Genomic DNA, 24,478 nt, shown 5'->3' on the forward strand with positions numbered 1-24,478 from the left:
TTGTGGAGAAACGCGTTTTTCTTCGATGGAAGTAAACAGAACCGACCGACGACGTGTCCGAGCTTTGGGAGTGCTCAAGGTCTCCTGGCCAAGGTAGCAGAAGATTTTTATATGCCTAGCAATAGTCGTTAGCAAATATGTACTGGGTGGTCAAATTTCCTCTTGGCTGAAAGCGAGTCAATAAATCAAGGGGGAATACTGTAAGAGTGAAAGTGCTTTGGGCGGATTTACATTTTCCAACAGAAATTAGCTGTGTTGTTGTACACGTATGGCAGCCGTGTCCGACACTTGTTTCAGCTTTTATGAATAAACATTAGAAACTTTGCATGAGGCACGATTTTATCTCTCCCCGAAGATTTATCGGCGGGTTAAATGAAGACGAAGAGACGTGGGCTTAAGATTGTCATCTAATTGCAACAGGGAAACTTTCAGGGCGCTCCTGGAATAAATAGCCAAAGGTCAAAACTTTCTAGCCTGTGGTCAAAATTGGCCACTTACCTAATTGTTTATGTTGACCGTTCTCAGCCTGTATCTGCCTTTAACTGTTTGAACAAATTTTAACTGACGGATGCAGGATGCTGTTTACACAGGCAGTGTGGCACTTCAAACAACTTTAAGTGTGAAAATTAACAGGGACAACAAGTACGTAGAATCCGAAAATAAAGCAAACGAAAACGGAAAATAAACACTCGTCAGCTCATCCACCTGGGCCTCGGTGGTGCTCCTGATACAGTCAGAAGCCTTGGAGCGAACGCGGGCAGAAAAATCAGTTGAAAAACTCATTTACGCCAACAGTATGGTCAAATTAACGGCTCATATGACCCAGATTGGTCTAAGGCCCACGCAAATTCGTTTGTCAACCATAAATCGGTGTTCTCAACCGGTTGCATTTCGTCATAATTCCAACTTATGGCATATCTCATATACATATTATAACACATTGTGTGTAACTGGTCATTTAGAAGCTCAGTGACAAGTCAGGTGGCTGGAGTTGAGATCGGTTATTGCTCGTTAATAAAAGCTCTTGAATGATCAGTGTAATGCTTTGAACACCAAGACATGTTTACAAAATAATAAAAGTTTTCACACTATAACGAAATCCAACGTGTAAAGTGGCTTTCCTTTAAAGCGCTGGTGTTTAGACCTTACGGCTTAGTAATTAGTCTTTTTTAATACTAGTTGCAGAAGATGTTCTTATTCGGTGTGTGGATGTACGTTTTGCCGCCTTTTTTCTAAGACAATTGAATGACATGTCAGTAATGACACTCCTATGACTCATTGTTTACCTAGCGAGCTAATGTTGTTTTACGGTTGCCATGGAAACTAACGTCAAATGAAACATCAACAAACGTGTTTCGGATTTAATTTACGTACGATTTAGGCAAATTCCCATTCGGGTCATAGGGTAACCGCCCCACGTGGTTCCAGCAGCCAAGCAAGGCCATTTCGGCAACACCGCAATTCCGGTCCAAACAGTTCTTTCCATTACCCCAATCCACGTTTCCTGTAAATAAGGAATAGGGCTGTCCTCTGTATAATGTAGCGATAAGTTGACCCTTTAGTGCCCGACGGTACTTAAAAATCTTGCCGTTATTTTCAACCATTGTCCTGTAATTTGAGTGTATTTCGACCGCACTTGTATGTCAGTACTTGCAGGGAACACATATCGCTGGAATTGGTGCGCATGCGTGAACGCATAATTCCATTTGTCATTATTATTAGTGCAAAAGTTGTGCTGTGTGCACTGTATTACGTGTGTAAAATTCGGGTTAGTTGTAAACCTTAATTTATTTATATATTTTATATTATAATATTTTTTTTGTTGTAAGAATTCTGTTTTGAGATATTTAATTTTTCGTAAAAGATATGCATTTTTTTTCTTTTAAATTTTCAGAATAAACTTTTTTAATTCCGAACGGTACTTATAATTACACTTTTCTTCAAATCACACCATGTAAAATGTGTTTTTTTTGCAATACTATACAGTGAGTCCCACGATAGACGTAATAAGAGGATAAATGGACCAAAAATTTTTGAATTTTTGAATGACGCTTGGAGGTTGAGTCCAGCTTGCTGTCAAACTGTGGTATACAAAAACTTAGTTGATTCCGTGTTATAGGGGGTGTTTTATAAACAAATTTCTAAAAATCGTCACGAATAAAGTGTTCTTGTATTTCAAAATACGAAAAAATTCGAATAAAAAAAGTTGTTTAGATGCAACCTTACATTTCCGTACTAAATTTTAGGTATAAAAGCATTTTTCGAAAAAAGACATTTTATTTTGAATTATACAATAAACACCGCGTAAACATAACAAATAATAAATATAAAATTAAACACATCAGATTTATAAACAAACCAATTAACAATAGGTTTACCATTTTGTAATAATGATTTATTCGATGTAACCACCACCCATATCCGCACTTCTCTCGATCCTTCGTCTGAATTCCTTTGAATGAGACGTAAGATTGCATTCTAAACAACTTTTTTTAGTCGAATTTTTCCGTATCTTTAAAAATGAAGACACTTCGTTTGTGACGATTTTTATAAATTCGATTATAAAACACCCTGTATAACACGAAATCAAATAATTTTTTTATACTATAGTTTTACAACTAGCAGGGCTCAACCCCCAAACGTCATTCAAAAATTTTCGGTCCATTTGTCCTCTCGTTGTATCTACCCTGGGACACACTGTATAATAAGTGAAACAAATAATGATGCAAATCTGTTTTCTGTTGCTACACACAGATTTGGGCACTAAAGGCTTAAATCAGCGAATCCTCAATAGGGCGTCTGAGTGGTTTCTGAGACTAAGATGAGCCGGCTGCTCATTCTTCGCAGCGCAGATGGTGCGCCCCAACCCGTTCTGATCTGAATCTGACCTTATTTACCCAAAAGACAGGATTGTGGGAGGAACCAGATTAATGAGAGTTATTATGTGTTGTTGACGAGTTAATTTGCTTGTCACTCGAACCAGCTTTTTTTAGTACGATTTCAATCCTCGTGCCGCGACATTGCGCTCGCTAATCGAGTACAAAAAAACCTTCACTAATGCAAAAGCTACGTCACTAGGCGATTAGCATAATTAATTGAATCACTATGGATCACTATACGGAACGAGTTAGCGCTCATAATATTTTGTTGATACGGCGAAGTGTACTTATGAATGTTTTTTTTGCGAAATTCCTGTAGCGCAGACAAAGCCAGGCGCAATTAGCATACCTAGTAATATACCGGATAATTCGACCATCAATAATGGTGACCACTCCTGTCTGCACATAACGCTTATATTACTTATCTCTAGCAGCAGGCATGTGACATATCTATTTGCCGTTGACACTCTACAACGTTCCCCGGGATGCTTTATTTCATCTATACGTTCAAATTCTTTTGGCGTGTCTAAGAAGCTCAACCCCTTAATTGTGTCACGACGAATTCGCCCTCAGGTGTGACATATATTTCGGTGGATATTTTTTTTATTTGGGCTCGTAGACGGATCAGACACCGCATCCTCTCAATTTCGCATTGTGCCCGGGGACACGTGCGCCAATGCGGGGACACTTAATTTGCAATTGAATGCGCGTCAGCACAAAGGTAAAAACATAAATAAAGTGATCAAGACCTTCTTTGCCAAGCTGGTTTCTCCCTTCTGGACGTTTTGACGGGATCGTTTGTCATTAGAAACGTGTTTTACCAGAAAAATTTAAAGCTCGGATCCTTTGGGGGGCAGCGGAATGTTACATCGATCCGAGCTTGCATCCCAAAATAGGAATTATCCTGAAAAAAAATTTCCCCAACTGCGTCCTCTTGAATCTGGAGACAAGAGAGTTTCCCGGAAATCACGTCAAAGCAACGTCGCAAGTCTCGCGGCATTGCATATCAGTTCGCAACGTCCTTTTGACGCAATTCCCAGGTCACTCCATGCTTCCTTCGATTCTAGAATCTGGAGCTTCAGATCAGAGGATTTTCCGTGACGATTCCGTGGCGAGAGACAGAAACGTTACAAGGGCTTATTCGGCTGTATTTCTCGAGCTGCTGAGAGCCCACATAAGAAGCTTCCTTTTGAATTTGCCAGTCCTGGATGAAGAAGACGGCTGTAACTTCGTAGGGACGAAGCGCTCTCAGGGAAAAAGTCCTGGGAAGGAAATTGTCTTATCAAAATTCTAGAAGAGGGTGTACATGGCCAGGCTGAGGAGAGGGAAAGCTCTCTCTGGGATTTGAACAATGGCCATCCCTGATCTATTGGAGATTTATTTTGTAAGAGCTATTGACACGTGCACAATGAGATCCTAACCGATTCAGTGGTGCTCTTGAAGGACAACCGGGCTTTGTCTAGAAATTCATCTTTCGTGTTCTCGACACAGGCTTGAGATCTCAAGATAACCCGTTGGAGAAGGTGGGCCCAAGAGCATGTTCTCGACTGCTCCAGGGCCGGAACCTCTTTCCAGAAATTGAAGGGGATTCCTTGCATCTTCACGTGTTTTTGGGAGACCGACATATATCAACGTGAAGTTCGAGAATGGAAGCAACTTAAGCAGCTTTAGTAACTCAAAGACCACCAAAGGAACGTAAACGAGGTGACAATGGCAATAATTTGAATTTTAATACTTAATGGTAATCCCATTGTTGGGATCGGTAAACAAGCTGCTGGGCGGATATCTGATATCTAACATCTTTTACTCTCGGGCAGGTAAATCGGTGTATGTTGGGTGTATTGTTCCGAGTGCGACAAAGAACCGGGGGGCCATCACCTCTGGTCCTTTGTGCTTGTGTAAAACGCAGTTAATTGTCGACTATTCCTGTTGACCTAGAAAATAATCGATAGTTAAACCCATACGACCTTGATTCGCACTTCGAGCCAGGCAAGTTTTCTTCGTAAAATATTTTATATTATTTAAGTGGACGTCGTATGCGTCGTTACACAACCCACATGCCTTCAATTACCCGGCGTATAAACAATTGCTATTATTGTTGCAACTTTGTATCGCGGTTAATAATAGTGATTATTGCAGCTTTTCGTTCGAAAGAAAAATATGGTTTTTGAGTTTCCTGAGATAAAGATCAAGGCCGCCAAGTGGAGAAACTGGTTGCCTAACTGTTCGTGGCCTCTCGAGTATTTTTATGGCCACTCTGGGGCATTTTTGGCAATTTGCGTCCGCCGTATCTAACGAAGCCAAACACTTTATGAATCTCTCTTGGTGTTTTATGGGTGATATAAATTTCCGATACGAGGATTCCCCCGTGTGGACATCACATTTGTGCAGTAAAATGACTTTTCGTGTAAGACGCGCTTTCTTTGGGCCGCGTCGAAGCACCGTGGCAGAAGACATTTCGCCTTCTGACAGCTTGAAGCTTTAAATATACCTGCATCAACTGATCACCCGCGGGTGAGCCAAAAAATTATCCCAACCCGGCTATCAGATTTGATGGTGCATTAAAAAATCTGTTTACCCGAGGGTATATACCATCGCGGACAGTACGTGGAAGTATCTCTCGCTAAACACGAAAACCAATAGTCCGAGCCCACGAAAAGTACAAGTAAAAACCTCATCGAGAACGTAATAAATATTTTTATGTCCCACAAAATTTTTAATGGTATTTGCTTAACAGAACTTACTGGTCTCACTCTTTTGTAAATTAAACACGGAGCCAAAGTGTAAAACAATTGAAAACCTTGAACCAATATTTGCCATGTACATTTTTGTGAATAATTAAAAGTTAAACAAACAGCCTGGCTCGCTTTTGTTTGGAAATGCACTAACCCGTCACACGTACTCTTGAGTGGACCATCGTTTTTTATTCAGAAATCCAAAGGTTAACTCAAGCCTGCAAGAATAACGCACCGTACAGTCCTAGAATGCAAATTTCGCAAAAAAACTACGTAGACACGCGAGACAATATCAAATGTTCCGCACCACTATAGAGGGGCCCCATTTGCTACGCGGATATAATTGGGTCTTCAAGGTAAGCATACAGTGTGTCAATTTCAAAACTTTGGATTGCTTATAGCTCCGAAAATTGAAATTTTTTAGAACATTGAAAAACCGTTTCGGCAGAAAGGAGAAGGAATCAGTTTAATTAGAGTTGCAAGTTTCTACGTGTACTTATAAGAGGGGTAGGTACCCCAACTCTATCGATAACGAGCTACAATTAAATGAAAATCTTTTACATCTTTGATTGGATGGTGCCCCACCGCATTATGCTCTACAAACAAAACCAATTATCTAGGAAGATGGATTGATTACAGGGGAAAAATTGTGTGGCCACTGCAATCACAAGATTTAACATTTCTCGATTTTCTTTGAGTCTACATTAAGTAGTCTACTACATAAGTCAGTCGTTTGCAAGATTTTCAGCTTAGAATTACCGAAATATGTCAATCCATTACTCCTGAAAAAGTGAGAGAAGTTGAGTTCTGACATTTTTTTTTTGTTTAGAAGAAAACAGGGAACATTTTGAACTGTTTTTATGAATATTTTTAAATATGATATTTCTGTATTAAAAATACCGTAATTTTTCAAAAATTGAAATTTTTTTATCGAAACTAGTTTTTATGCGCAGTTTACAAAGACCTTTAAAATAAGGTATCACATGATAGGTGTTGCAATTTAAAATTTGAGAGTTACGGTAGCTATCTCTCTTAGGGGTCCACGCTGATAAACTATTAAACATTCTCCAATTACTAAATGTTTTTTTATTAATAAAATATCGAAAGACAAGCAAATGAATATACTGCTACCTATCTTTTCGCTTTGCTTTTCCTTTTCAAGCCTGGGGAGGTACCCAGTTCAAAAAAGGGTTTTGGCCATCTAATGGCGGTGGTAGTAGCAATCTCATTCTATAGTATTTCATCCCAAAGATGTCTCTGTCAGTTTGTTTGTCATTACTGCCATAATAGTCAAACTTATTAACTACTAAATCTCTTACACATTCGCAAAGGAGTTCATATTTCGAGAAGCAGAAAATCAACTACTCCAAAACATAACACTCCCTACCGGCATTACACTATATAGTTTTCGCGAAAACTTCTTGGGAGAGACATTTGCATATTACAGTGGAAATTGACTCCCAGCCCAAGCCGTTATAGGTTTCGTGTTCGTTCGCACTCATCAGAGAGCCCCGCGTAAGGCGTCGGAGAGAGGAAGAGCAACTACTTCTGGGGCCTAAACCGAACTAGCAAAAAACAATAATATAATTTCAAACATTAAGAATAGAGAAAGACAGGGAATGAGGCAGACGAGAAATTCTTGTCGTTTTGGCCCGAATGTAGATACTTCAGCGTTAAAATTGCTTTTACATGCTCGGAAAGGTTTTTTATTGAAATTTAGTTTGAAACATTTTTGTGTTCTGCTTATTCAGCTATAAGAAAATAACCTCCGTCCACCAAATGTTTCCAGTTCCTCTATCCGTTGCAAGATCACAATCAAAAAACGTCTTTTTTCTAACCTTTGGCCCATCTCGGGACAGGTTTTATCTATAAGAAAGTGACCCGAGCAACGGTCATTTTTCTATCGGGGCCATTGTCCAGCATCCCTCGGTTTCTTCTTATCTCGACTAGGTGGGCAGCCGGCGGTGTTTCTTTTGAACGAGACACCGGTAGGAACAAATGCCACTTATTTCGTCTATGTTGACCGTTAGATTTATCCCGAATTCTCACGATTCACCCTTTTTATGGGCGATATTTCCAAAATCACCTCTCGCACGACTTAAACCTCATTTCGAATGCCCATAATTTTGCATAACATTGATGGTGCATGTGCATCCCCGATACAATGTGACAAGTTCCTAATTCACCTGCATCATCTAAAGCTTCCCACAGGACCTGTGCGCTTATGGGGTAAATAAATTATAGGATTTTTGAATTATAAATTATGTTAAACTGGGCATTTTCCCATAGTGCATCATGGGGTGTGCGATATGTAATAAACACGTATGTCGGAGCTCCAGCTGCCTAATCGGCAATTGACAGCCGTGAAGTTGCCGATTATCCGCTCATGTTTGACGAAAAAACCATTCATTAAAGACCGTTGTTCACGCAGAACGCCATGTAAATTTGATAAATGATCTTCCGAATCTTCTGGTCCTATAATGGTCCTCTTCTAACGAACTCGTTACCGGCGGCTAGTTAACGATAAGCTAAAGTGAATTGTTGTTCTGTAAAAAATGATTAGATTTTGAAGTGAGGCCCTTTCGGGACAGTTAAATCAATCGTCACGGCGGGATCTAAAATTTTGCGCAGAGTCGGTGGTTATAGCTCTTTCAGTTGTCGAGATACTGAGGCATTTTGGTGCAAATTTCTCGAGGCGTTTTCTAGACCCTTCAAAAGCAGCCCAAGCCGTTGGCCACTATTTCTTTAGTTATGCAGCTTCGAACTGTTTTCTTTCAATGCGATATTGAGGACTACAGGAAGCATTGGCAATGTCGAAATTTCTTCAAAACTCCGTTATTGCGAATTCTCGCACATGCGCGTTTCTCCGGAGTTCCAATGTTCAAACCGGACTCTCAAGTCTCCTGAGACTCTTGTGGGTTTGTTGAGGCCGATATTGCCCCAGATTGCAGTGAATGGCACGTTTCGAAAGCTGCTCCGCCCTGGCACCCTCGATATCTCAAAAACGCCCCGATCTTTCTCAAAATCCCAGCGCCTCCTCTATTTGAGGAGCAACGATGGCGACCTAAGACGGGCCTGAACCCTTGACAGCCATGTGTCGCGTAAAATCTGTGGTGCAACAGCTCTTTCACCCGAAAAAAACACGGTTACGCGAAGTCTTAGGACGAAACAAGGAAGCGATTGGTTCCATGCGAGAAGAGTTTCTATTGCGGTGATGTAACCAACCAGTTTCGGTCACTTAAGCTTAATGCATCATAAATATCTTGGTCAATATGGCACCCAAAGCCGCTTTTTATTGCCAAAATTGCTCGTTCCATTGATGTTTCCCAGGCGACCAAATTTATGGCGTTGCTCACCTTCTAACAGCTATCGGCTCAACAAATAACGAGTCGAGATTTTATAGATTTTCTCGAATAAAATTAAAATACATTTACATCGGTAATTAGGTGCGAGCTTAAGGCCTGTGCCACACCGATTATATTATTATTAAACACCCATCACCGGCTCTCCTAAAAATAACGTTAATCTTCTCTATTGGGGGCAGCTAAGGCGCTTTTTGCAGCCGAAGCTCGCCGGTGGAGCTGCTCGAAGAGCGAACCTCCGAGGGAGGGTTCGATGTGGGAGCCGGTGAGGAGGCCCGATGGGAGCAATCGCTCATTTGCCGGAGCACGAGAGGGGAAATGGATGGTACGTTGGTGTGAGGCAGAAAGGATGTTTTTGGGCTGAAGAAATCGGCCGATAAACCGCACTCGGTTTATGGATAATGAACCTGAGATCGATTAGTATGCGGCCATTGTCGGAGGACAGGAAGTCACAGACGTAAGAAACTTGAACGTCAGTGCTTCCGTTCCGAGGCATGTTCGACGCTTTTATTTAAACAGACGTCAAGCCATAAACAACGAAACGTCGTCGCCGTCGGCCATATTGGTCGCCGCTAATTTCCGGGAAAATGATTGGTCGGTAACCGAAAAGTGGCATTTACTTACAATAAAACGTGGCCATTACTATGTTGATAATCGGCTGATTGTCGCCGTCACCTTCGGATATTGAACAATCCACCATTGGAAAAAAATAACAGCTCGGAACACGTGCACAATTTATTGACGTGTTTGGCTAAAATTACAACATTCAGAGAAATCTTCGATAATAATTACTGTTTTATCTGACCGATTGACCGTGAGAAACGAGGATCCGTTTTTTTCTAATAAACCTTATCTGATTTCGATTTTATGGCTTTTCGGTGTCATTATTTACGCGGCAGCCATCCTCCATAAGACTTCCGTCAGCGTAAACCTGCCTGTTGATAGTGGAAATTCACCTGGGGCGTTTTTGCCCAATCAAGGAGGAAAAAACCCTGGAGGAAATGACTTTCAGGTTTAAGGAAACGAACAAATTGATTAAAATGAATACGGAATAATTAACTGAGCTACTTTTTAGCCACTTCTTAGTCAACGGAGATTTCCTGTTTGGGCTTTAAGCCGTTTCTACGGACTTAAACGGCAGCAAAATGAGACTGTACGCAACTTCCTTCCTCACATCCTGATTTCTTGCCACACTCGGAATATCTGAATTATTATTGATGTCTCAATTATTAGAAACCGCTATGCCGAGACCATTTTGAGCCAATTAGCGCTGAAAAGTCGGAAAGGAAACACAAAAACAAGACAGAACACCTGACCGCGCTGATATCTCTCAAAACAGAAATTGGGCTATTAAATCCGTCGAAAACCGCAAATTATGCAAGAAAATTTTTTAAAATAAATTTATGCGAAGTGGAAAAATAAGTATGAGATAAGAGGAGGCATGGTCCCGTTACCTCTAAATTGAGAAAGAAAAACATCTCGCGATTGTGCAAAAACAGCGTTCCAAAAAATCTGTCCATCTATCAAATAACACCCCTAGGGAGGGAGTTATTGGCCCCTCAAAGACGTCAATTTACGCCTGAAAAATGAATTAAAATTACTTCATTTACATTGGCCAAAAGGCCCGAAGGAAATGTTGCTAATTGGCGAAAATCGTTGAAAAATTACCCAGTTTACATCGGAGAAAACGCCCGGAACTTCATTGAAGGGGACTGACCTCGTTTACATCGGTAAAAAATGTCCGCAAATTGCCTGACTCATAACGCATTCAAATCACCCGGAAAACTATTAAAAAACATTGATCATTGTTGACATTGACCCCTATTTAAATTTGGATCTTCGACGTCCCGGGAATCTGCAAACCAATCGCCTTCAAAGATGAAAGGAAACTTAATGTCTTGGATGCGTTCTGAAAGCCTGGAAAAGGGAGGTTGCCACGTTTCTTTTAGTTTCCGATACGCGAGATCGGTTTTATAAGTATTTTGAGATCTTGAGGGGGTGTCAAAATTAAGTTCCCTCAACTTGCATTCCCGGGTGTCGCTCTTTTTAGTTACCGTAGAAACCTACGCATTGAGGTATTTATTTAAAAAAGTCAGTGGCGTAGGCATAGTCTTGAGGCAATTTGAGGAGCTATCAGTCCCGTATCTATAACTTTCCTGCCTTAAAAAAATAGATAAGAGGCGATCTTTCCTTGCCTTCACACGAATAAAAATCGTCGTACCCATGCAGGCAGTTGCGGCCAAATGAAGAAAACCTAAACAGGCTATAATAATGATTTCCCATATGTCAGGGTTTACAACGGGCATAAATTTGGATGAACACCCTGTAGTCTGCAAGAGACGGGACGCGATTTATGACGATTCCTGGAGCGAACAAGGATCGAACAAATACACGTAGAGCCTCTGTCTGGAGCAAGACCATGTTGCCGTGGAGTTATGGAGGCGCGGATCCGAACAGTGAACAAGGCCTTATCTTCGTTATTAATGGCCCTGTTGCCGGGTTATGAAGTCATTTTTTCCACCGACACAGAGGCGTTGTTAAAGGGCTGAATAATTTAGACGTCCATGCAGGTATACGGCACCGTTTGCCACCGAGTAACATTCGCACAAAAGACCTCACTTAAAAATTCTATTGATATTTATAAGGTTTTCTTCACTTAATGCAAAAAGACCGTAGGACGTGTGCCGGCATACATTACGCCTATAAAAGCGAAAGCGTTTAGTGTGAGATTTCAATGAGTTGTGTGCAAAACAGGAATAAAAACCGAAGAAATTCGTGTCACTTGACCCCGAAACGAACTTTTTGCCCTCCTAGCGGAATTTGGTCCATGCGGGATTCTGGGTTTGACCGTTACGAGGGATGTAAAAACGGCGTCTGTTGACCGGTCTAGTTTTTCATAGAAACCTGATTAGCCCCATTGTGACCCCCTATAAGAGATGAGGCTTCGGATGCTGGACTCGGAAAAAATAACGTACAGGACCCTTTTTGTGCGTGTATCTCGCGACATTGTGCGAGGTCCGGTTATTTCCAGGCCCTAACTAGTTTCATAACGGAAAAACTGTATCAAAAAATGTTTGTTGCAGCGACTCAGCCTCAGCAAAAACATTTAATAACTGTTTTTTACTCTAAAATGTATAAATCGTAAAAAATAGCTCGAATTCTTTTTAGATGTGGGTTATTTAAATGACGATTTCTGCATGATAATGTGAAATTTGAAATTTAAATTCTAAAAAACCCGCAAGGCCATACGAAATGTAAATGACAGACGAAAATTTCTCATAACTGTTAGCGACAATTTTTCACAGATTTTATGGTTTTTTAAGTGAATGTTGACGTTGTATTAACATCGGCATTTCAGAGGTTTTAATTAAAACTTTTTTGCATATTTTCTCTAGCCTAGTCCAGCCTAAAATTGAATCTGATAAACGGCCCAATCAGGATCGGGTATAGATAAATAAATGGTCAACCATCAATCACGGTCCAGTCAAAAGGAATAAAAAAAGATTAATTAGACAAGAAGCAATTTTTAAGCGCAAGATAAACCCATTTATCTTGCGCAAAGCTAATATTTAGTGAACTCTCTCGAGTTTTGGTTTCGTGAACAAGACATATGTGAGTTTCGGAATTAGCTCTGCGGGACGTCGGAGGGAGATAATTCTTCTTCTTTATACGGTTCCGTAACGATGTTTTGGCCCAATAACCCATAAACTTCAGACCAGGTATAGACCGCAGCAAAATTCGTAAGAATAATAGTTTCGGAATAACATGCAAGAATTGACGTAGCAATCCAATTACCTTTTGTTTGCTTTAATTATTGTCGTTTCTATTTCACATCTGCCTCCTAATCGTAAAAACGTTTGTTTATTTACGGTATTTATCGACAGGGAGTCCAACAGCAAATATCACAGTTGTTTGGCATCCTTCTAAATAACCTCCATAAATATCCGGATTTTGGTGACTGCCTGTCTACCTGCCTGATTTTGTGGCTTTTCCCAGGGGTGATCGGTTACTGCGTAAGCCAATAGACCTGTTAAAATCGATTATTTAGTCTCATAATATGATATTTCTGTCGGTTTTGTTAATTTACTGCCGTGCCAACCGAATCCCGACTTATTGAAAGAAGCGAAAGATTTATCTTGAAAAGAGGCGTTGAAAAACTGAGATTTTCACATGCGAAATGTATCGTCGTGTCGTGCCTTGACTGACTTGCACGTTTTCAGTTTCCCTCAAGAATCTAAAAGGAGAATTTTTCGATCTTATAAGCCGAGGAGCTATACAGAATGTCAAACTTTGACACTGACACCCGTCAAACGTTGAAACTGATACCTGTCAAACGTTGACACTAATACCTGTCGAAATTTAAGCTTGACAGGCCGCCATGTGTGTGTTACACTTGACCGAATTTACTGAAATTTTACAGACCTATTCAGAAGTGAAAGCTCTTTCATTGAAGACATAACACGCCCTACCTTATCTTTTAAAAAATTGATCGTAATATCAAATCTTTGACAAATATAAAAAAGAATAAACGTCAGTTTCATCAAAAAGTGTCATCAGGAGCAAATCTTCTGATGTATTTCTGGGATTTGCTCAGATTGAATTATTAAAGAAAAATTTTAGCTTTTTCCCAGTTTTTTGCCGCCCTGCAGATTTTTCCCGGCAGCTTTAATAGCCATAATTGGGTCGTTTCTACATCGATTTCTTAGAGATATGGAGGGACAAAAAAGGTTTTCTGCTTTGCTGCCTTATTGATGTCCTAGAGACTTCAACCGGCACATAGACAGAAAACCTCTTTTACTGATCTCCCTCGACATCGTTAAAAAAATATTGTAGTAGGCGGTGAACTGTAAACGTAGGGCGTGGATTAAGCCATTTGCTACTTACCATGAAACATCTGACTGACAACAGATAGGAGATTAACTTGCCCAAGACGTGCTGCTGATATTTCAACGTCTACTTGAGATTTTCTCTAATGATCACCTTGTGAGTCATCTGCAGCTTCGAAGAAAGGGAGAGTTGTAAAGGCACAGTTCTACAAGACTAAAAGAGGCAACAAAGAATAAAAACACTTTAGATAATTTGCTGCATTTTGTGGAAGATCTACGCATATCCTTGAGAAAAACTGCTACTGCCGGAAAGAACTCCTACTTGCAAAGGTGATAGAAGACAAATGAATATGTAAATGCGGTTGCAAGGTTCCGTGCAAGAAAAATTAACATGAAGGAAAATGAAGAGATGGAGCAACGATAGATGGTGCCGCCCCTCTCCAAGCCCCCATGATTATCACCAGTAAAGTATAACACCAAAAATTTTCGCTTGTTCTTGAAATTTGAAAGATGCAAAATTTCGAAATTTCATCTCAGTACCTATTTAGATAACAGCTTCACTCGTTCTGCAACGAGGGAGATTCTACGGGACGAGCGAGGCGAGGTTCGGCAATATCACACGAGACACATAAAATAACATTTCGTCACGAGTTTCACACATAATTTTTTCAAATTTTACTGGAGGATGCAGAAATCACAAAAAAATTGGCATAAATTTAGACATATTCAGCCTGCGTCCTGTATCTCTAAACCATTGCTGCTGCTGGTCAGATTGGACTGAGTTGTGACTTGACGGCACCTGCTTCCATTACATAACATAATGAAATGGTGAAATGAAACCCCTTTAGACATCGGTTTCGCTTACGAAAACTGTCAATTTGTGTGTTAAAATTAGAAAAAGATCTACTGTCGCCTTGAAGATGAAGCCTGTTTGGTAGATTTGCGTAACCTGAACTAAATTTAAGGCGACCTAACGCAAAGAGTTGCAACTTTCTTACGGATCGCTTATGCGTGTTAGAATCGGTTCCGTAATCTACAAACCGAGCTTCATCAAACACATACCTGAACTAACTTGAAAATCGAAGATCGCGCAAACGGTCAGCGGTAGCAGATCCTGTGCTCTCGTGTGCGTGTTCTGCTCTCTCGTAGGAGTGTGAAAAGTGTATTTTTCACACGTTAATTATTATTGCTTCTTTCTAAGGCTACGTAATATATTCGATGAAGGAGATCACACTGTTTTACATTTTTTGCTGAGGCATATTTTTATACGTTCAACAATACTGAATGTTGCCGCATCTCTTCATCACTATAACCGACATTTTGCCCGACTTTTCACAAATTGGAAGCTGGATGGAATCGAGCAGAAATCTCTTGCAGGCTCCGCAGTCCTAGGAAAACTACTGCGTGCGGAAATCTCTTGTCCAATCGAAAAGCGCCATTTTCGGCACTAGTTGCGGAATGTACTTCTCCGCATCAAAATCTTCTTTCGCGTGGCTTTTTCTGCTTCTTCTATATTTCCTTCCGAGCGTTTTCGCAACATTAATCTCCATTAGAAGCACCTTCCTATCCTGACTGAACAGTACCATTAATAATTTATAAAATGTTTCGGAAGGCCAATTAAAATTTAAATGCGAAATTGTCGGTGCAAGATCGACGACATGTCCGAAGTGAATATTGATAAAGATTTGTGCATATTTTACATTAACATTGCCGATGCGTTTGCGCCTTGTTAATTGACTCTTAATGCGTCTAGATGTGATTGATTTGAGCCATAAGTCTGCCTTCTAGGAGCAAACACATGCGAAAACCAATGATAGTGATGGTGTGTTAATTATGCACCGACTTAATTTATTATTTATTGTAGGGTAATTAAAGTGGTATTTTCTTAACAGGAAAAAATGCACGGTTGAGTCACCGTAACAACACGCTGGCAGTGTTAAAGAGGAGAGTCCCATCCTACTCTGTTGTCTTTTCCTTGTGTTATTAACGATTTCAGTAGGCGAGCACCTTTGGTTATTAAAACGTTTGGATGTGTAATTGTTGGGACGGCAGTAAAAGAAGTTATGACGTAACTGAGGAAACTCCTAATTGCCAGTTCAAACACACATATTTACCCATCGATTCGCCGGCAAGCTCTTCTGTTCTTCGCTTTAACAAAATTTTCAGCTGCAACAGGATCTTCACCTGCTTTTATTGCCTGTCTAACTGACGGTTCTGTTTGCGTATCGCATTTGATATCTCCCTTACACCTGTTGCTTCCAGTTTTTTTACGTCCTCAAATATGTATTGGGTTACGCTGGTACTTCGGGCATGCGTGAAAAGCACTTTGATTTATGGTGGCAGGTGATCGAAAGGGTTTGGTCCTTGACCTTTTTCGGTTTTAACGAAATGTTGATATTCGACTGGGCCATTATTTAAATTCTCTCTTCTACGACGCGTCTCTGTGTTTTATGTCTTGTAACACCATACCGAGCGAGATTTGCGCGGCTTGCACCAACGGCGGCAATCAATTTTTATGGCACCGGTGGTGTTAACGGAGCCTCAGCATCTTCGCTTGCTGCGCAGGATGGACTTAGAACAGGCCGAATCTGAGGCGTTGGTGCGGGCCGCTGGTTCCGGGCCGCTAACGGAGCTTTCGCTAATATATCCACAAATTCTCAAATATCTTACAAGATGTTAGACGGTTTCTAGTTAATTTATATTTTTTTCAGCGGCAATTAATGGTCAGATAAAAATCCAACGACGTTATAGATCTTCGACGTATGTTGCAAGAGCGAAGATTGGATTAACAGAAATATTGGGCAAGATTTTTGGGTAGAAATACTCAGGTGCAAATTCGAAGAATCCTGAGGACAAATGGGGTTTCTAATGCTTTCACATGAGATCTAGGAGTTTCGGCGCTAAGGCCGCGACTAGTCCTTCTAAGGCATAGGTCAAGATGCCTAAATAAAAATCAATACAAATTGATCCTCCATTTCATGCAAAAATGAAATAGTCACGGGCCAGTCTAAGTAATTGATGTGTTGATCGCAGGGCTGGCATGATAAATTGTGGTGCAACATCTAGTTAATTTTTAATGAACATGGTGTAAAGGAGGATGATTAATAATTCTTCGGGCTTTTCCTCGGAATACTGCCGAATCGATTAACGAGTTCATCACTTTTTCGACGTTGCCAGAATTCCCACCAAGAAAAAACAATCGCCTGTTAGTGGCTTGAAGAGCATCACCACTCAAATTGAAATCAGAGCGTCTCACGCCATAAATCATGATGCCTGACACCGTTTTGGACTGCACCATATTATAAAGTAATTAAGTTTTTGGACCATAAAACAATATATTAATTTGTAACTGTTTGTTGATTGGAAAGCCACATGGGCAGGCGCGATTCAAAGACATCTGTTTTAAGCAGTATTCTATTAAATAGCTCTTGCGCACTCAAAAAGAACTATTTAAAGATGAGAACTTTTTTGACCCAGTGGTTGGTAAAGCTATTACAAGACCAAATTACTAGTGCAAAAACGGTCATCTTCACCTGGTAATAACTTATCGCAAACGGTCGTTTTACGAGCTTTATAATTAACCGGCAATATAACTGACAGTATAAATGTGTGTCTTTATGTATCGCCGTCCTTCTGGCTAATATAAACATGCTAATATTGGTTTGTTAACTATTACTGCATGCTTTTTTCCACCATGGAAGATAATGTGTCACTCCCTCAAAATGCGATTTATTTCGCAGCTGATTTATTGATTTCTCTCAAAACCAGGTAGAGATCAAAAACAAAAGGTTCGAGGCATCTCCGTAAAACGAGTCGAGCGTTCAAGGAGAAAGGAAAGGTAGCAACGCGGTGACACAGGTTTCTCCTTATTGGCCTCATCAGGAATGTGTGCGTGAAAACTAAATATATGCTGCGCATGTTCGAAGACTTGGACATACGTCAGTGTAGAATAGAAACGATGATATGAAAAAAAGAGGGAACCGCAAGCAGCCCATTGTGGAAACGCTCAAAGTTTCCCCCATTTTCGGGGGCGCGTTACGAATATCCTCGACAGCTCCGCCAAGGATACCTGCTGTGATTTATCTGAGCAGAAGCATTGAAAAATGGAAAATTTTATGCCGATCAACACGAATGTTGAGTAAGGGAAAAAACGGGGGAACCACAAGCAGGCATCAGCGCGGTCTTTTGTGGGAACATACACCTAATATTTAAATCCCGGAATTGCGGGGAAATTCTAGTTCAGGTTGCGAAAACCTCAAAACTTTTTTCTTTGTAAATAAAATTATCGTGCCAGATTCCTACTGCTCTACACTCATGTAGACCCTTACGTATTATTAGTCAGTAGGTATTTTTCCTATTTTTGACGGTAGTTTTAATTTAAGCAAAAAAGTAATATTTTTTTACCGTTATCAAAAAAAAAAAAAACTAAAAAGATTTTTTTTCCACAGCATCCCTGGCGGGGATCGAACCCGCGACCTTTGGATTAGAAGTCCAACGCGCTATCCTCTGCGCTACAGGGACATTGATTGAGCTGTGCCCAAATATCGTATACCATCACCGATAAAAAAATTTAAAGATAATTTTATTTATGAAAAAAAAGCTTCAATGATACATGAAGCGGATACAGTACGAAGCAAAAATATTAAAAATTAGTTAAATTCGAGTAACAATTTTTCAAAAAAATGCTGAGACCGGTATTCTTGTTACTTTTAAGTGCGTGTCGTTTAGAGGCGAAGTGCAATATGTATATACCTGGTGTCCCAAAAAACAAATGGGTACGACGTTCGAGTAAATTTTTTCAAATCGATAATGCCGGTGTCTGGGGCTCAAAAACCAAAGATTAAAATAAGAAAAATAAGGGAGCATACATTGATTTGTTTTACTTAAGTCCTCCAATTCCTATATATTTTATTGCCTCCTCAACATTTTATGTGTAACGAAATTATAAATTTTAGCATTTAATAACCACTGAACAATGAATATTGGAATAATAAATAGGTTATAGTTCCCTGAGAGTGGAATATTCCCAGGTTCTTCAAGAACACCTTTGTTGTCCTTAGCTTTGATCAGGGTTCGCCTAATTGAGCTTGGCCCAGGTTTCGACGTCGAGATACCGGGTGTTGAAGAAATGAGAGTCCGAGCATTTTGCTCTTTGTTTTGATTGTAGTTAATTCTTGTCTTATCTTGTGTTATTCTTGTCTTGTTTTTAGGCTTCTTCCTGAGTTTCCCTTTTAATCACAATCCCCGCCTCTGTCTCCAATAATTACCCAATTTAACACTTAAATTCCCTCTTTAATACGCATTCCTCCTATTAACCAAGACATGCACTTAGCAGTTTTGCATGTCTGAGTGCAAATCGCTGTTGCGTATATAGTTAACCAATCAGTGGCGCCGAAAAGGGCAAAATTGCGCGGTAGGTAAGGCCCTAGAGCAACGCAACTCTAACTGGGAAAAAAAATTGACTGGCATTGAAGTTTTGCGGTGGTAATTTGCTTTAGATAAGTAGTCGAGTTGCGTGTCGGCATGCGTCTTAAATCCCCCGAAGCCTACCAATGTGATTCACTTGAAATGGGTTTTCAATTAAAACTAATTGTTGCGGTTATGGCCAACATTCCAGTGAATCACCATGAGCTTAGGTGACATGGTAACCGCAAGGACAAGGTACTGTTAGGTTTTACCATCAGCATTTTCACCAAAATGCACAAATCTTAGCACAACATCTCGCGTTATGCCAAATTTGGAGATTTAAGAGGAGGCAGGGTTGGACTTGTTCGCTTTGAGACTCTTTATGGTTTATACTTTATAATATGCAAGAATTATTACACTCCTGTATAACAAGAATTCCTTTCAAATGGCGTTATGACGACTTAAATTTGTTCAACGAGCTCGTTTCGGGCTTGTGCCGAGGTGAAATGGGCGACCTTTGGCATGTGCGCCTTGACATTGCGGTCTATACAGTGGTGTAACTAAAAAACAACTCAGGTGTGACAATTTAATAACCAGAAAAATTGCAGAAATCTGACCCCCCGAGGGTGGTTCCGAGGGTGATTCCTCACCCTCAGCGATGCTTGGATTTTTACCGTTTTCTGTGTAATTGTGCCCCTGTCCCAGCTGCCTCTATAATTGCTTTCATAGGAGTACCTATATTGTCCCACAATGGGCCAGTCGAAACAATTATGATGGGATCCCATTGGGTTGTTATGTTTTTTCTTATGCGGGGTCATAGCGTGAAATCTTACAAATTGAAGGTGGTAAGTGCCAGATCCAAATTAGTTTTCACCCACAGTTTACCATCAGCTTCGAAATTTCGACCGTCGATTAAGACTTTGTCTTAAATGGGGTCGAACGATATGTCAAATTAAGGAAGTCCAGCATCTCCGGCAACATCCCGAATTCTTCAAAGCGCTCAAGAAGTAGGGTTTTTCCTGAGGTTTTTTCTCTTGTTCTTCGCGAAACCGTCCATAGTGCGTGGATGTCAGTGTGTTACTCCTAAATTTTTGCCAAGTTCAAAATCATCTTGAGAAAAAATTTCTTTTACAATTTAACATATAATTTTTCTTCTTAGGAGCGCTCATTCACAACAAATTGACGTTCAGTTCTTCGACAACAAGTGAGCATTAACACTATCCGAAAGGTCCAAGAAGTCGGATTTTTCTTGAAGTTTTTTCTCTTGATCTTCGCGGAATTGTCCATAGCGCGTGGATGTTAGTGTATTACTCCCGAATTTTTGTCAATTCCAAATGCCCTTTTCCATTTTTGATTAGATATAAAATTCTGACCCCTTAGAGGGCACTCACTACCAACAAATTGAGATTCAATTCTGCGACAATAAGTGAGTCTTAACACACCAAAACGCCCAAGAAGTCGGGTTTTTCCTGAAGTTTTTTCTCTTGATCTTCGTGGAATCGACGATGGCGTGTCGATGTCAGCGTGTTACTCCCTTTGCTGACTTAATGAAACATGCGCAACTAATTAAGCAATTGCTCACGAAAAATGCCGGCTTCTTTCAGAAAAACTCCAAACAAGCGCAATTTCCGATAATGCGCTCTTTAATTGCTCATTGTTTGGCTGCAAGGCAACGCCTATGGTAATCGAGTGTTGAAACCGATTGAAACAATATAATCCCGCCTTTTCTCATACAATCATAATTAACTCTGAAAATAAGTATAATTTGAGGTAAAAAATAATTCGTGATAATTGTTCTTCGCCTTGCCATTTTTTAGTAATTAGTTCTGGTAGAGGAGCTAAAAAATTGTAGGTACACGCATATATGAAAGGCAGCCACCATGTTATTCGGTTAACTGTTGAAAATGATAATAAGGAAACCACATAAAATGGCTGTAATTGGTCTTGATAAGCAGCGCTTTTTTGAGAAAAAAACATGTTAACCCAGATAAGATAAGTAGCAGAACTAATAGCCGCAAAATTGCTCATGCAACAAACACTGGTGTACAATGATAACAAGCAAAATGTGAGTATCAATAAATCATATTAGATACTCGATATTATAAAATCCACAGTCGCTAAACATACTAATTTATTGCAAGTCGAGATTATAATAATAATAAACATGTTATTGACGATGAAATTATCATAATAATAAAATGCAAAGCTGGTGCGCCGAAATCAATTAGATATGGTAATGTAGTCGGGATGTATAATGATTATTTAAAACTGTTGTCTTTCCCGATTATTTGATTTGTTATTCGGCGCTCGTCTGCAGACTTTCAGTCGACATACCCATCGTTAAGGATAAGACGAGTTTATTCTAAATCCCAATCCGACCCTCACTTAGGATTGGAACACCCTCAATGAGCTGATAGATTTGATTAACATAAGGCAGGTTTCTATTGATTATATGACAAGATCATTCTTGGCAACACACCTCTTCCGGCGTTTCTTTCGAGGTGTTACAGACGGCCACAATTCCATTCTTCTTTAGATTGCAGTTCGTACGATGACATGTCTTTAAAGGCGCTGTTTTAAGAGCAGCACCTTCAGAGAAACAATTTGGCCACGTCATTCTTGGGTTTTCTTAAATTTGACCAATAACACCAGCATCAAGGCCTAAGTGATGCTAGAGCAGGGGAAATCTGCTAGCTGCTGCTGGAGCTCGGTTAGTACTAGAGAGGGTAATCTAGTAGCTGCTGCCGCGGGCCTGTTGGCACTAGAGCAGGCGATCTATAACACAAATCACGTAACTTTTTGCTCATATCAGCACTGATGCCACATGTTTTCAAAATCAATTTGTTGCAGGAATTTGCCAGGTCTCAGTATATTCATTCCAAAATATTAAAATTCAATTTACCTCTCTAATTGAATTCGATGGTACTAAAGGTATTTTCCAATAATCTTTCACAACGGTTGATAAGGGACGCTACAAGCTCCATACAGCGATTGTTTAAGATCTTGGGCTTTATACCAGCAATGACAATAGCAGCACCGATGATAAATATCCGGGAGGACTATTTTAGTCCTCAAAAGAACCAATTTTTACCGTGAAAGTTGATGGACAAAGAAGACATGCGTTTAAAACACCAAAAACTACAAAAGTGAAAGAAAATTGACGTTTTCGGGAAATCACCTGTCAGGTCAACCAGGAAACGTCATCAAATTGAGCGGCAATTACGTAACAAAATACTGTCGTGTTTAGACATTCAAGTATTTCTTTATCCTTTTTCAGCATATTAAATTTATATGACTTGTCATTTTCCGTAAGGCGACACTTGATCATTACATTTTGTGACGTGTAAAAAGTTACGTGATTTGTACCACAGTGGACCTTACCAGAGCCGGACTGACGCTAGAGCCGGCAAGCTTAGACTTAGCTGATACCAGCGGCCCATCTGGAACTTTGCCGGACTCCATAATTCTTGTTTGTCCATGAGATGCTATTTTTTCTATGCACTTTTCTCGAGCCGCAAACAATATTTTGTGACATAATCTTATCCCATCGTCCAAGGTAATAGTAGTACCAGCAACTCAAACAATTAAAAAGTGATATAATTTATGACTGTATTACATACCTCTACCTACACTTGCTTGTCACGGACAGCAAAAAGCAGTTTAAACGCCACGATTGTTATATTTATGACGTTTAAGATCAAGGTCTGGGAATTGAAAAATGTCCTCTGTGTGTTGTGCTGAGATAATTGGACAGTTTCTGATTGAAATTTCCGTCCCTTGGGATTGAATTGTTGTTCAAAAATCAGCATCATAGTATGCAAATGCAATAGAAATTCCCCCACTTGGTTTGGAATATATTACAACAACATGCACATGTCAATTAAACTCGTTGATAATTTGTATTTATGATGAGTTTCAAATTCGGGGCAAACTCTCGTTTAATTAATTAATTTCAGGATGCATTAAAGCCTCCTTGCAGATATACAGTTGTTAGATTTGAGATCTTTATCAAAGAAAAATGGACCTATAGTGATGGCGTGCGTAACACACCAGTGCGCGCACTACTTTAATTATTGTACCCATAACGCACCTTCCTCCGTTTGTGTTGGTTAATAACTTCGCACTTATCGGGCCAATACTTATGAGGAACTCGAAGTTTCAAAGCTGATAATAGAAATAACGAAACCTCAGTTAAATTTTCTTTATACAGAAACAATTCGAGTCGAGCTAATCTCTCTATAAATTCTCCTCTCGAAGTCTGTACAATAGATCGGCATACTACAAAAGCCCGAAAGCTGACTGCCAGTGTCAACCTGAAGTAACGTGGGTACCGGAACGCTTTTTTTTATCACATTGATATCTAATGTGTCGTCTCCAAGACTGAAGAAAGCCTCCGGGGCACCAACAACGATGCCAATGCCCCGTTAGTTTTAGGTGAAATTTCTTATATTGTACAAGATTTCTTTCGCTCTCTGTCAGTTGGGACAGAGAAAATAGCCATCATGGGATGCAGTGCTAAAGTTAGAACTTGAGAGGCAAACTTCAGTCACACCTGAGACGGCTAAACCCCAAGATATCCTTCGGGTTTGAAAGAACTGAAAAGAGACGACTTCCTGGGTGGGTTCGAGCACAATGGCTGTACGTGCGTTTCGGTGCTGCGTGGAGATCTTTCGGGAGAAGCACAATGGTAAATCCACGTATGTGTGGGGAAAAGGCATAGAGAGATGGCCATGTCTTGAGGCTCTTAAACAAACTCGGTGTAAATTTTGAAGGAAAATACTGAAAAATCACGCAAAGAGTTGTCACGATGCCGCAAACAACCCTTTTCGTGATTGAAGATAAAATTTGGAAAAAAAATCTTTAGTTCATCTCACCTGCAAATAAATGTAAGTAAAGATCCATAATTGCAACCTTCAGAACCTCTGGTTCCGCCTTCTTCATGATCCCAAACAAATGAAGTCTGCCATGGTGCCAGTTATTTTAAAATAATCAGAGCAGGCAAAATCCCCATCTTTTTGTCAATTTAATTTAGAAATTTGTCTTACTGACTCCCAACGACGTAATCCAACGGGCAATGGGATTCAAGTCGGGACTGCCACGTGGCCATAATTTGGTTAACAGAACTGCTGAGTTAGTATTTTGGTCTTCAGCCAAAAATTTGTTGTTGCTACGACCCCAATAAAGCAAGAAATTGCTAGTTAGGATACTCGCATATCTCAAACATTCAATCAACTCATTCACAGAGTTTGAAATATTCCCTCTAAATGCGA

The 24,478-nt window shown here is 40.0% G+C and overlaps 2 protein-coding genes and 1 non-coding gene across 3 annotated transcripts in view; 2 read left to right on the forward strand and 1 right to left on the reverse strand.

The window, feature by feature from the left end:
• The window catches only part of sky (GTPase-activating protein skywalker), a 201,400-nt gene that overhangs the window by 148,959 nt on the left and 27,963 nt on the right, over window positions 1–24,478 (forward strand). The gene's annotated exons all lie outside the window — the stretch shown is intronic.
• The window catches only part of LOC136414629 (uncharacterized), a 250,284-nt gene continuing 227,897 nt past the window's right edge, over window positions 2,092–24,478 (forward strand). Inside the window, exon 1 of the mRNA XM_066398780.1 lies at window positions 2,092–2,097. The gene's annotated coding sequence lies outside the window, so the exon portion shown is untranslated. The remainder of the gene's footprint in view (window positions 2,098–24,478) is intronic.
• Window positions 18,251–18,323, reverse strand: TRNAR-UCU (transfer RNA arginine (anticodon UCU)). The gene has a single exon. It is a non-coding gene; the product is annotated as a tRNA-Arg (tRNA).

The sequence above is a fragment of the Euwallacea similis genome, chromosome 18, assembly GCF_039881205.1.
Source record: "Euwallacea similis isolate ESF13 chromosome 18, ESF131.1, whole genome shotgun sequence".
In the NCBI taxonomy this organism is placed as follows: Eukaryota; Metazoa; Arthropoda; class Insecta; order Coleoptera; family Curculionidae; genus Euwallacea; species Euwallacea similis.